Here is an 8,419-nt window from a genome sequence, read left to right as displayed (position 1 = left end):
TTTAATATATTAGATAAGACCCAGTAAAAAAGCTGAAATGATCTTATCTCAGTCATTATACAGTATTTTACTCATTGATACATTACTATAATCTTATATATAACGGTGGACGTCAGTACTGATAGTTATAACAATAAATTATAGGCCACAGTGGGGAAGTTACAGCTAGTTCCACGGCCCTGTTCTGCATTATTGCTTCCGTGGTATACAATATGTGTGCGCTATATAAATAACTGGTAATAATAAAATGCTGGAATTGCGGAGTCTTATGTAGTCACAGCTTATGATGTCTCTTCCTCTGCTCCTTATAGCCAAGCAGGACTGCCAGGCTGCAGAAGGGGAGGAAGGCGGCAGCGACGCACCCCGGCCCAGTGCAGCACCCAATGCCCTGCACTGCACTATCACTCGGAGACCTGAAGAAGGATGATCTGATATTTGTTTCCAGCTGCTGCCAGTAAGATATCAGACAGTATTACTCTGATATATGTATGTATGTCAGCATTACACCAGCAGGGACGTTTTGTAGGTTGTCTAATCATGTCGCCATATCATCAGTGTCGACATTTAGAACATGCTGACGTTATGAGTGTACAGCCCCCCCATATGTACTGTGACTCTCTGTGAGGCCTATATTAGTTATGTGTATGGCAGGCGACACTGCGAGTGACCCATAGGTTGCTATGTAAGAAGCTCAGGGGGAGGCCAGGCTTTTAGGCGCTTGTCTCTGTTGGTGGTAAGATGGGATAATTATGTATTGTAGTCCCATATTACTGGCTGCTGGGATATTGCTGTAATTGCCCCCATAGGGGCACATGCATTGGTGACTGAGGATGGTGAAATGAGCAAAGTCAGGGACTAGTGTGAGTGACCACTCACATGTCATCCTAGTCCCCCTCCTGACAGACGAGAGGCGGGATGTAATGAGGTCAGAGTGCAGTCGGCCACAGAACTGGGACTTCATTACATCCCGGCCGTGGTCTCCAGGTAACATAACTCTTCCAGTGCAGGATAGGCAGCTGCAGTATAACTGGGGAGATGACTCTATGAGGATCTGGGAAACAGACACTGTCGGGGTAACTAATGATCCTCTCTCTTTATAGAGGGGCTCCTGGCGAATCTGCCTAGGGGCTATGCTAAGACATCTGAGGATGAGCACACCTATGAGGACGTGGTGTGTGATGGCATGGCCGGCATTATTACAGTATGTAACATGCAGTTACGCTTTTATTCCCTTTTTCCCTTTTCTTCTGAGCTATAAACGTGTTTAACCCTATAAAATGTACATTTTTTTTTTACTCAATTAATAAAATTGGAACGGAAGCTCAGAGAATGCAAACTGTCAGTGCAGGCTCAGGTTCTCAGGTCACAGGTCACCATACATTACAGAGACCATCCCAGTGCCCACATCCTATACAGAGAGCATACCTGTTATTCACATACTATACAGACACCATCCCATTAAATAATATAATATACATATAGCATCCCAGTGACCACATCCTATACAGAGAGCATACCTGTTATTGACATACTATACAGACACCATCCCATTAAATAATACAATATACAGAAAGTGTCCCAGTGCCCACATCCTATACAGAGAGCATACCTGTTATTGACATACTATACAGACACCATCCCATTAAATAATATTATATACAGACAGCGTCCCAGTGAACGACATACAATACAGAAAGCATCCCAGTGACCACCGTACTATACAAGATCATTGCAGTGATTGCCCAAAAATACAGAGCCCTCTGATGACACCATCATATAATGTGGACGGCCGCTGTAGCTGAATGGTGTGCAATCCGTGTGCTTTATAGCTTCATTTCCCCCAGTTATATTTTACATACATAGTTTTGTGTCTCTATTGACTTTATCTTTTCTCACTGGTTACCTGTTACCGTAGGTGCGTAAGCCGGAACATCGGCAGGAAGTTGAAGAGCCTGCGGCAGAAGATCTTGAGGCTATCCCTGGATGCAGCCATTGGGTGGAAGAGAGCACGGCCTTTCCTGCTGTGATCCTGGTGGATCATGTGACGGCAGTCACCAGCATGGCCTTCCCTCGCAGGTAAGTCGCTGTCAGGTACTGTGGAACATGCGCGTCTTCCGTGCTCTGGTTGCTGGGGTAGATTTCAGGTCTCTTGTCTTACAAACATGCTGTCATATAGAAACAGTATCTCCATATCTGCCTGCACCTGGGCGGCTACAGAAGCTCCGCCTACAGTGTATATCCATGTCCTATAGGGGGAGATCATTTCCCGCAGCAGCACTGTGCTCTAGGCCCACAAGCTGGAACGTTCCCATCATCCTCTGTATGTATGAAGTCCTGTAAATTGGAGAATTAGAAGAATTTATTTCCTTCCTGAAGTCTTACACCCTGTACAGTGTCCTCCTGTGTGAGGCGTCATTGTCATACTACACCCCTATCACCAGCCCTGGTCACTTTCATCAGCCCTGGTCACTTTCATCAGATATTGGTCCAAAAGGCTTCACTATGATAACTGTATCCAGCAGAGGCCACTAACACGGCCCAGACGCTAGATAGTAACGTATCAGGAAATAATGAGATGACCACGTAGGGAAGGCGGCACAGCGGCTATGTGATGGGAACATTCATATTTACTAAGGGTATTAGAGACCAGGGAGACCAGGGAATTTGCTAGAACAAGAGGCTATGGCTGGTCGGCTGTTTTACATTAATATAATGTGTATGCTGTTATTTGGACATACTGTATAATTATCTCCCACTTTATTAAAGAAAACACAAAATGATAACAAATTAACAAAATACTCCAGCTCCATCTTTCCTGCCCCTTGTCTCTCCAGCTTCCTGCCCCTTGTCTCTCCAGCTTCCTGCCCCTGGTCACTCCAGCTTCCTGTCCCTTGTCTCTCCAGCTTCCTGCTCCTTGTCTCTCCAGCTTCCTGCCCCTTGTCTCTCCAGCTTCCTGCCCCTTGGTTTCTCCAGCTTCCTGCTCCTGGTCACTCCAGCTTCCTGCCCCTCGTCTCTCCAGCTTCCTGTCCCTTGTCTCTCCAGCTTCCTGCCCCTTGTCTCTCCAGCTTCCTGCCTCTGGTCTCTCCAGCTTCCTGCCTCTGGTCTCTCCAGCTTCCTGCCCCTGGTCACTCCAGCTTCATGCCCCTTGTCTCTCCAGCTTCCTTCCCCTTGTCTCTCCAACTTCTTGCCCCTTGTCTCTCCAGCTTCTGGCCCCTGGTCACTCCATCCCCCTGTCTTTCCAGCCTCTTGCGCCCTGTTATTCTGGCCACCTGAGGCATCACTCAAGCCCCCTGACCCATCACTCCAGCCTCCTGAGTCACCGCAAAGAGCCAAGCCCCTTCCCCTCCAACTTACCTTCTTATTAGCCCACATGCTCTTCCTTTCAGCAATGCAGGCGTGAGCCATGCATGTGCAGAAGGCGCTGGGTCCTAGTGCCCAGCATCTGTTGACTGCCGTTACACAGAGGCAGCACTGGAAGGTTTACTATGGCTACGCTCCCAGGTCACAGCGCTCAGGGTAATAGCCCTGGCAGCCCATCCCTGGAGACATGGCCATGACACTTTGAATAGCCACCACCCAGGAGTACCTAATACATGGCCAATACATTTCTCAGACCACGTGTTTCACTCAGTACCACGACTCTGGGCCACAGAAGCTGTTACACCTTTCAGTTTAAAGTTATAAAACACTGACCATTTGCATATATATTAATATTGTGTCTACTAAGAATCGGCTCCTATGTGAGACGCTTTTTCTGTACTTGCAGATGGCAAAAGTTTTTGTGTTATTTTAATTACATTCACAGATCGAAGTTTGTTTGTTTTTTTAGGGAGATGATTAACAAGAAAAATGCCTCTTCTGGCTGCTGGATGCTGGCAGAGCCCGATGGGATGCCGAGGGTGAAAGTATAGAGGCGAGAAGCAACCCTGAATTCACACATCTAATGTGCTGTATCTAATGTCTCTCAATTTTTTTTTTCAAGTCGTGTATCTTTTTTTTTTTTTCAAGTCGTGTATCTTTTTTTTTTTTTTCAAGTCATGTATCGAATATCAGTTTCTTCAAGTCATGTATCTTTTTTTTTTTCAAGTCGTGTATCTTTTTTTTTTTTCAAGTCATGTATCTAATTTCAGTTTCTTCAAGTCATGTATCTTTTTTTTTTTTTCAAGTCGTGTATCGAATTTCAGTTTCTTCAAGTCATGTATCTTTTTTTTTTTCAAGTCGTGTATCGAATTTCAGTTTCTTCAAGTCATGTATCTTTTTTTTTTTTCAAGTCGTGTATCGAATTTCAGTTTCTTCAAGTCATGTATCTTTTTTTTTTTTTTCATGTCATCTATCTGGTTTGAGTTTTTTCAAGTCATGTATCTAATTTCTTTTCTCTGATGTCACGTATCTAAGCTATCTCAAATCATGTATCTAAGCTATCTCAAATCATGTATCTCAAATTATATTTAAAAAAAAAAAAAAAAAAATATATATATATATATATATATACACACACACACAGAAATGTATATAGATATGTATGTGGTGTTTCTACAATAACACAGAGAGACATGTCAGTCAGTGGCTGGTGTGGTATTTGGATCTCCTATGTAATAATGTGAGTGTTTCCCATAGTACTATTTGTGTGACCCATATTCATGTGTTACACAGCTCTGGAGATGTAATATGTAATAACAGCACCCGGCGGTGTTGGGGCAGTATTGTGGGCATCTGGGCAGCTACACTGAGCCCCACCCATCACGTGACAAGTGCTGCAATACTTGGTCTGTACTGTACCTGCCCTTTGTTGCTCACTATCATATATTGTGCATATAACACACTCACACTTCCTGTAGGTGCAAGCATAATTGTGGCTGCATAGATCCGCATGATATACCATAATCCTCCCTGGGTTACATAGCATTATCTACTCATAAGGAAGACGCCATAGTGCCACACATACCCACATGCAGCAGGTTACAGTCAGGTGGAAATAGCTATTTGCTTTGCTGATGACTATAGTCCTGAGAGGTACTTTGGTGCTGATGCAGAACCTCTTTTGCTGCAGTCATGATTACGACTTTGTACTAATGCTAGTAACAGGCCTGTCCCCGGTGTAGAGGCGCCTTTCCCCGGCGTAGAGGCGCCTGTCCCCGGCGAAGAGGCGCCCGGCCCCCGCGAAGAAGCGCCCGTCCCCGGCGTAGAGGCGCCCGTCCCCGGCGTAGAGGCGCCCGTCCCCGGCGTAGAGGCGCCCGTCCCCGGCGTAGAGGCGCCTGTCCCCGGCGTAGAGGCGCCCGTCCCCGGCGTAGAGGCGTGTATCTGATACGGGCGTGCATCTGACTGTGCAAGGACTTTCTGCATCATTAGACACTACCATCAGATCCATCATGGAAACTTGCAGGTGCAGAATCTCCATCACATGATGGCCCCAATGTAGGTGATTAAACGCCTGAGCTCAGAACCTGTTATGCGACACACGTGTAACACGCCCATCGCACAGCGCATCTCCATGTGTGCGACGGCCACCGCCCAGGAACACCCAATACTGCTCCTCCTTACAGCACATACATACCGCAGGACGCATGCACTGTGCAGCTCACTAGTGATTAGATGCAGGCGCAGTTATTACACATCAGCCACCTGCGCACATATCACCACTGCCTGTGACTCAGATCCGGGCCCTTTACCTGCACAGAGAGACGCTGTAACGACACGCCCAGTGCTTTTACATGACATCACTGTAGTATCGTACAGTCAGTAAAACCTCTCCACATGGTGTCATACAGTACGTGCGTTACATTCTCAGTGATGAGTCTAACATCGGCATTCTGGCGGCCGGGATCCGAGTGTCATTATGCCTACCGCCGGGAGCCTGTTTCCAACCCGTATTGCCAGAGCCATGCAAAGCCTTCCACTGTATATAGACCCTCATTCCGAGTTGATCGCACGTTTTGCTGCTCGTGCGATTAACTTGACTCCGTCTATGGGGGAGGGTGTTTTAGCATAGCAGGGCTGCGATCGCTCGTGCAGCCCTGCTATGCTAAAAAAGTTTTTTGCAAAACAAGACCAGGGTCAGACTTACTTACCCTGTGCGACGGATCCAGTGACGAAGGTCCCGGAATTAACATCAGACATCCGCCCTCCAAACGCCTGCGTTCGCCTCACCACGCATGGAAAACGGTCAGTTGATGCCCCAGAACGCCTCCCGTCTGCCAGTCTTCTTGCGATCGCCTCTGCGATCACTTTTTCTGCTGGCGGCGCACTGCCCGACGACATCTATCGCCGGGCAACGACGCGCGTGCGCAATGTGTCCTCCGCACATGCGCAGACCCGACCCGTTCGCACCGCTGCAACAAACTGCAGCGTGCGAATGGTTCGGAATGCCCCCCATAGGGTAATACATGTCATATCCATGGGCAAGGGGGTTTCCTTCAGCGCTTGTCAGCACGCAGGTTACTTAAACGATTGTGTATTTATTTACTTACGTTTTGCTATAAATAGGATTTTAATACTACATACTGGTAAATCCTTTTCTCGTAGTCCGTAGGAGATACTGGGAATCCATTTAGTACCATGGGGTATAGACAGGTCCACTAGGAGCCTTGGGCACTTTAAGAATTTAATAGTGTGCACTGGCTCCTCCCTCTATGCCCCTCCTACCAGACTCAGTCTAGGAAACTGTGCCCGAGGAGACGGACATACTTTGAGAGAAGGATAGATAAGCAAAGTGGTGAGATTCCGAAACAGCACAACCATAACAAGAGGAAAGCCATGCTAACAAAACTTGAAACAGGAACAGCAACAGCTGAACCGAACAACAGTACTTAAACAATTAACAGTGCAGGAAGAACGAAGCACCGGGTGGGCACCCAGTATCCCCTACGGACTACGAGAAAAGGATTTACTGGTAGGTAATTGAAATCCTATTTTCTCTTACGTCCTAGGGGATACTGGGAATCCATTTTGTACCATGGGGGATGTACCAAAGCTCCCAAACCGGGTGTGAGAGTGCTGAGGGTCCTGCAGAACTGATTGACCAAACTGAAGGTCCTCAGAGGCCAAAGTATCGAACTTGTAAAACTTTGCAAACGTGTTCGAACCTGACCAAGTAGCTGCTCGGCAGAGCTGTAAAGCCGAGACACCCCGGGCGGCCGCCCAAGAAGAACCCACCGACCTAGTAGAGTGGACCTGTACAGATTTTGGAACTGGCAAGTCTGCCGTGGAATAAGCATGCTGGATTGTGAGCCTGATCCAGCGTGCAATGGACTGCTTTGAAGCGGGACACCCAATCTCATTGGGATCATAAAGAACAAACAGCGAATTTGATTTCCTGTGATGAGCTGTTCTCTTAACATACATCTTCAAAGCCCTCACAACATCCAAAGACTTTGAAGTAGCAGAAGTGTCCGTAACAACCGGAACCACAATAGGTTGGTTGATATGAAACATAGACACCACCTTAGGAAGAAATTGCTGACGAGTCCTGAGTTCAGCTCTGTCCTCATGGAAATTCAGGTAGGGGCTCTTGTGAGACAACGTCCCCAGCTCCGACACACATCTTGCTGAAGCCATTGCCAACAGTGTGACGGTCTTCCACATAAGGGCCTTTACGTCAACCTCCTGTAATGGTTCAAACCAGTCCGATTGGAGGAACTGCAGCACCAAGTTGAGATCCCAAGGTGCCGTCGGAGGCACAAAGGGAAGTTTGATGTGCAGAACACCTTTCACGAACGTCTGAACCTCAGGGAAAGAAAACAGACAAGGCCGAAATCTGGAATTTTATGGAGTCTAGACGTAGGCCCGCATCCACTCCCCACTGCAGAAAAAGCAGGAAACGTTCCAGATGAAATTCCACCGCAGAATATTGTCTGCTTTTGCACCAAGAGACATATTTTCTCTAGATACGATGGTAATGTTTAGACGTTACCCCCTTTCTAGCTTGAATTATAGTCAGAATGACCTTGTCAGGAATCCCTCTCCTGGCTAGAATCAGCCGTTTAACTTCCATGCCGTTAAACATAGCCGTGGTAAGTCTTAATAGCCGAACGGGCCCTGTTGAAGGAGATCCTCACTAAGAGGTAGAGGCCACGGATCTTCGAGGACCATCTCAAGAAGGTCCACATACCAGGACCTTTGTGGCCAGTCTGGAGCAATGAGGGTTGCTTGAACCTTTTATCTTTTTATTTTTTTTAGAATGCTTGGGATTAGAGGAAGTGGAGGAAACACATACACCAGTGGCGGAACTAGCGAGCGGTGGTCCCAGGTGCGACAAAATGCTTTGCCCCCACCCCCCCCCCCCATCCCATCCAAATCCACCCCCTCACCCCTGGAGAGGATCTGGTGAGGGGGACCTGCTCAGGGCCAGAGAAATGGATACCTAGCAACAGTGCCGTAACTAGACATTTTAGCACTGTGTGCAAGAAACGGTATCGGAGCC

Source organism: Pseudophryne corroboree, chromosome 3, assembly GCF_028390025.1.
Source record: "Pseudophryne corroboree isolate aPseCor3 chromosome 3, aPseCor3.hap2, whole genome shotgun sequence".
Classification (NCBI taxonomy): domain Eukaryota; kingdom Metazoa; phylum Chordata; class Amphibia; order Anura; family Myobatrachidae; genus Pseudophryne; species Pseudophryne corroboree.
This window is presented reverse-complemented; position numbering follows the sequence as displayed.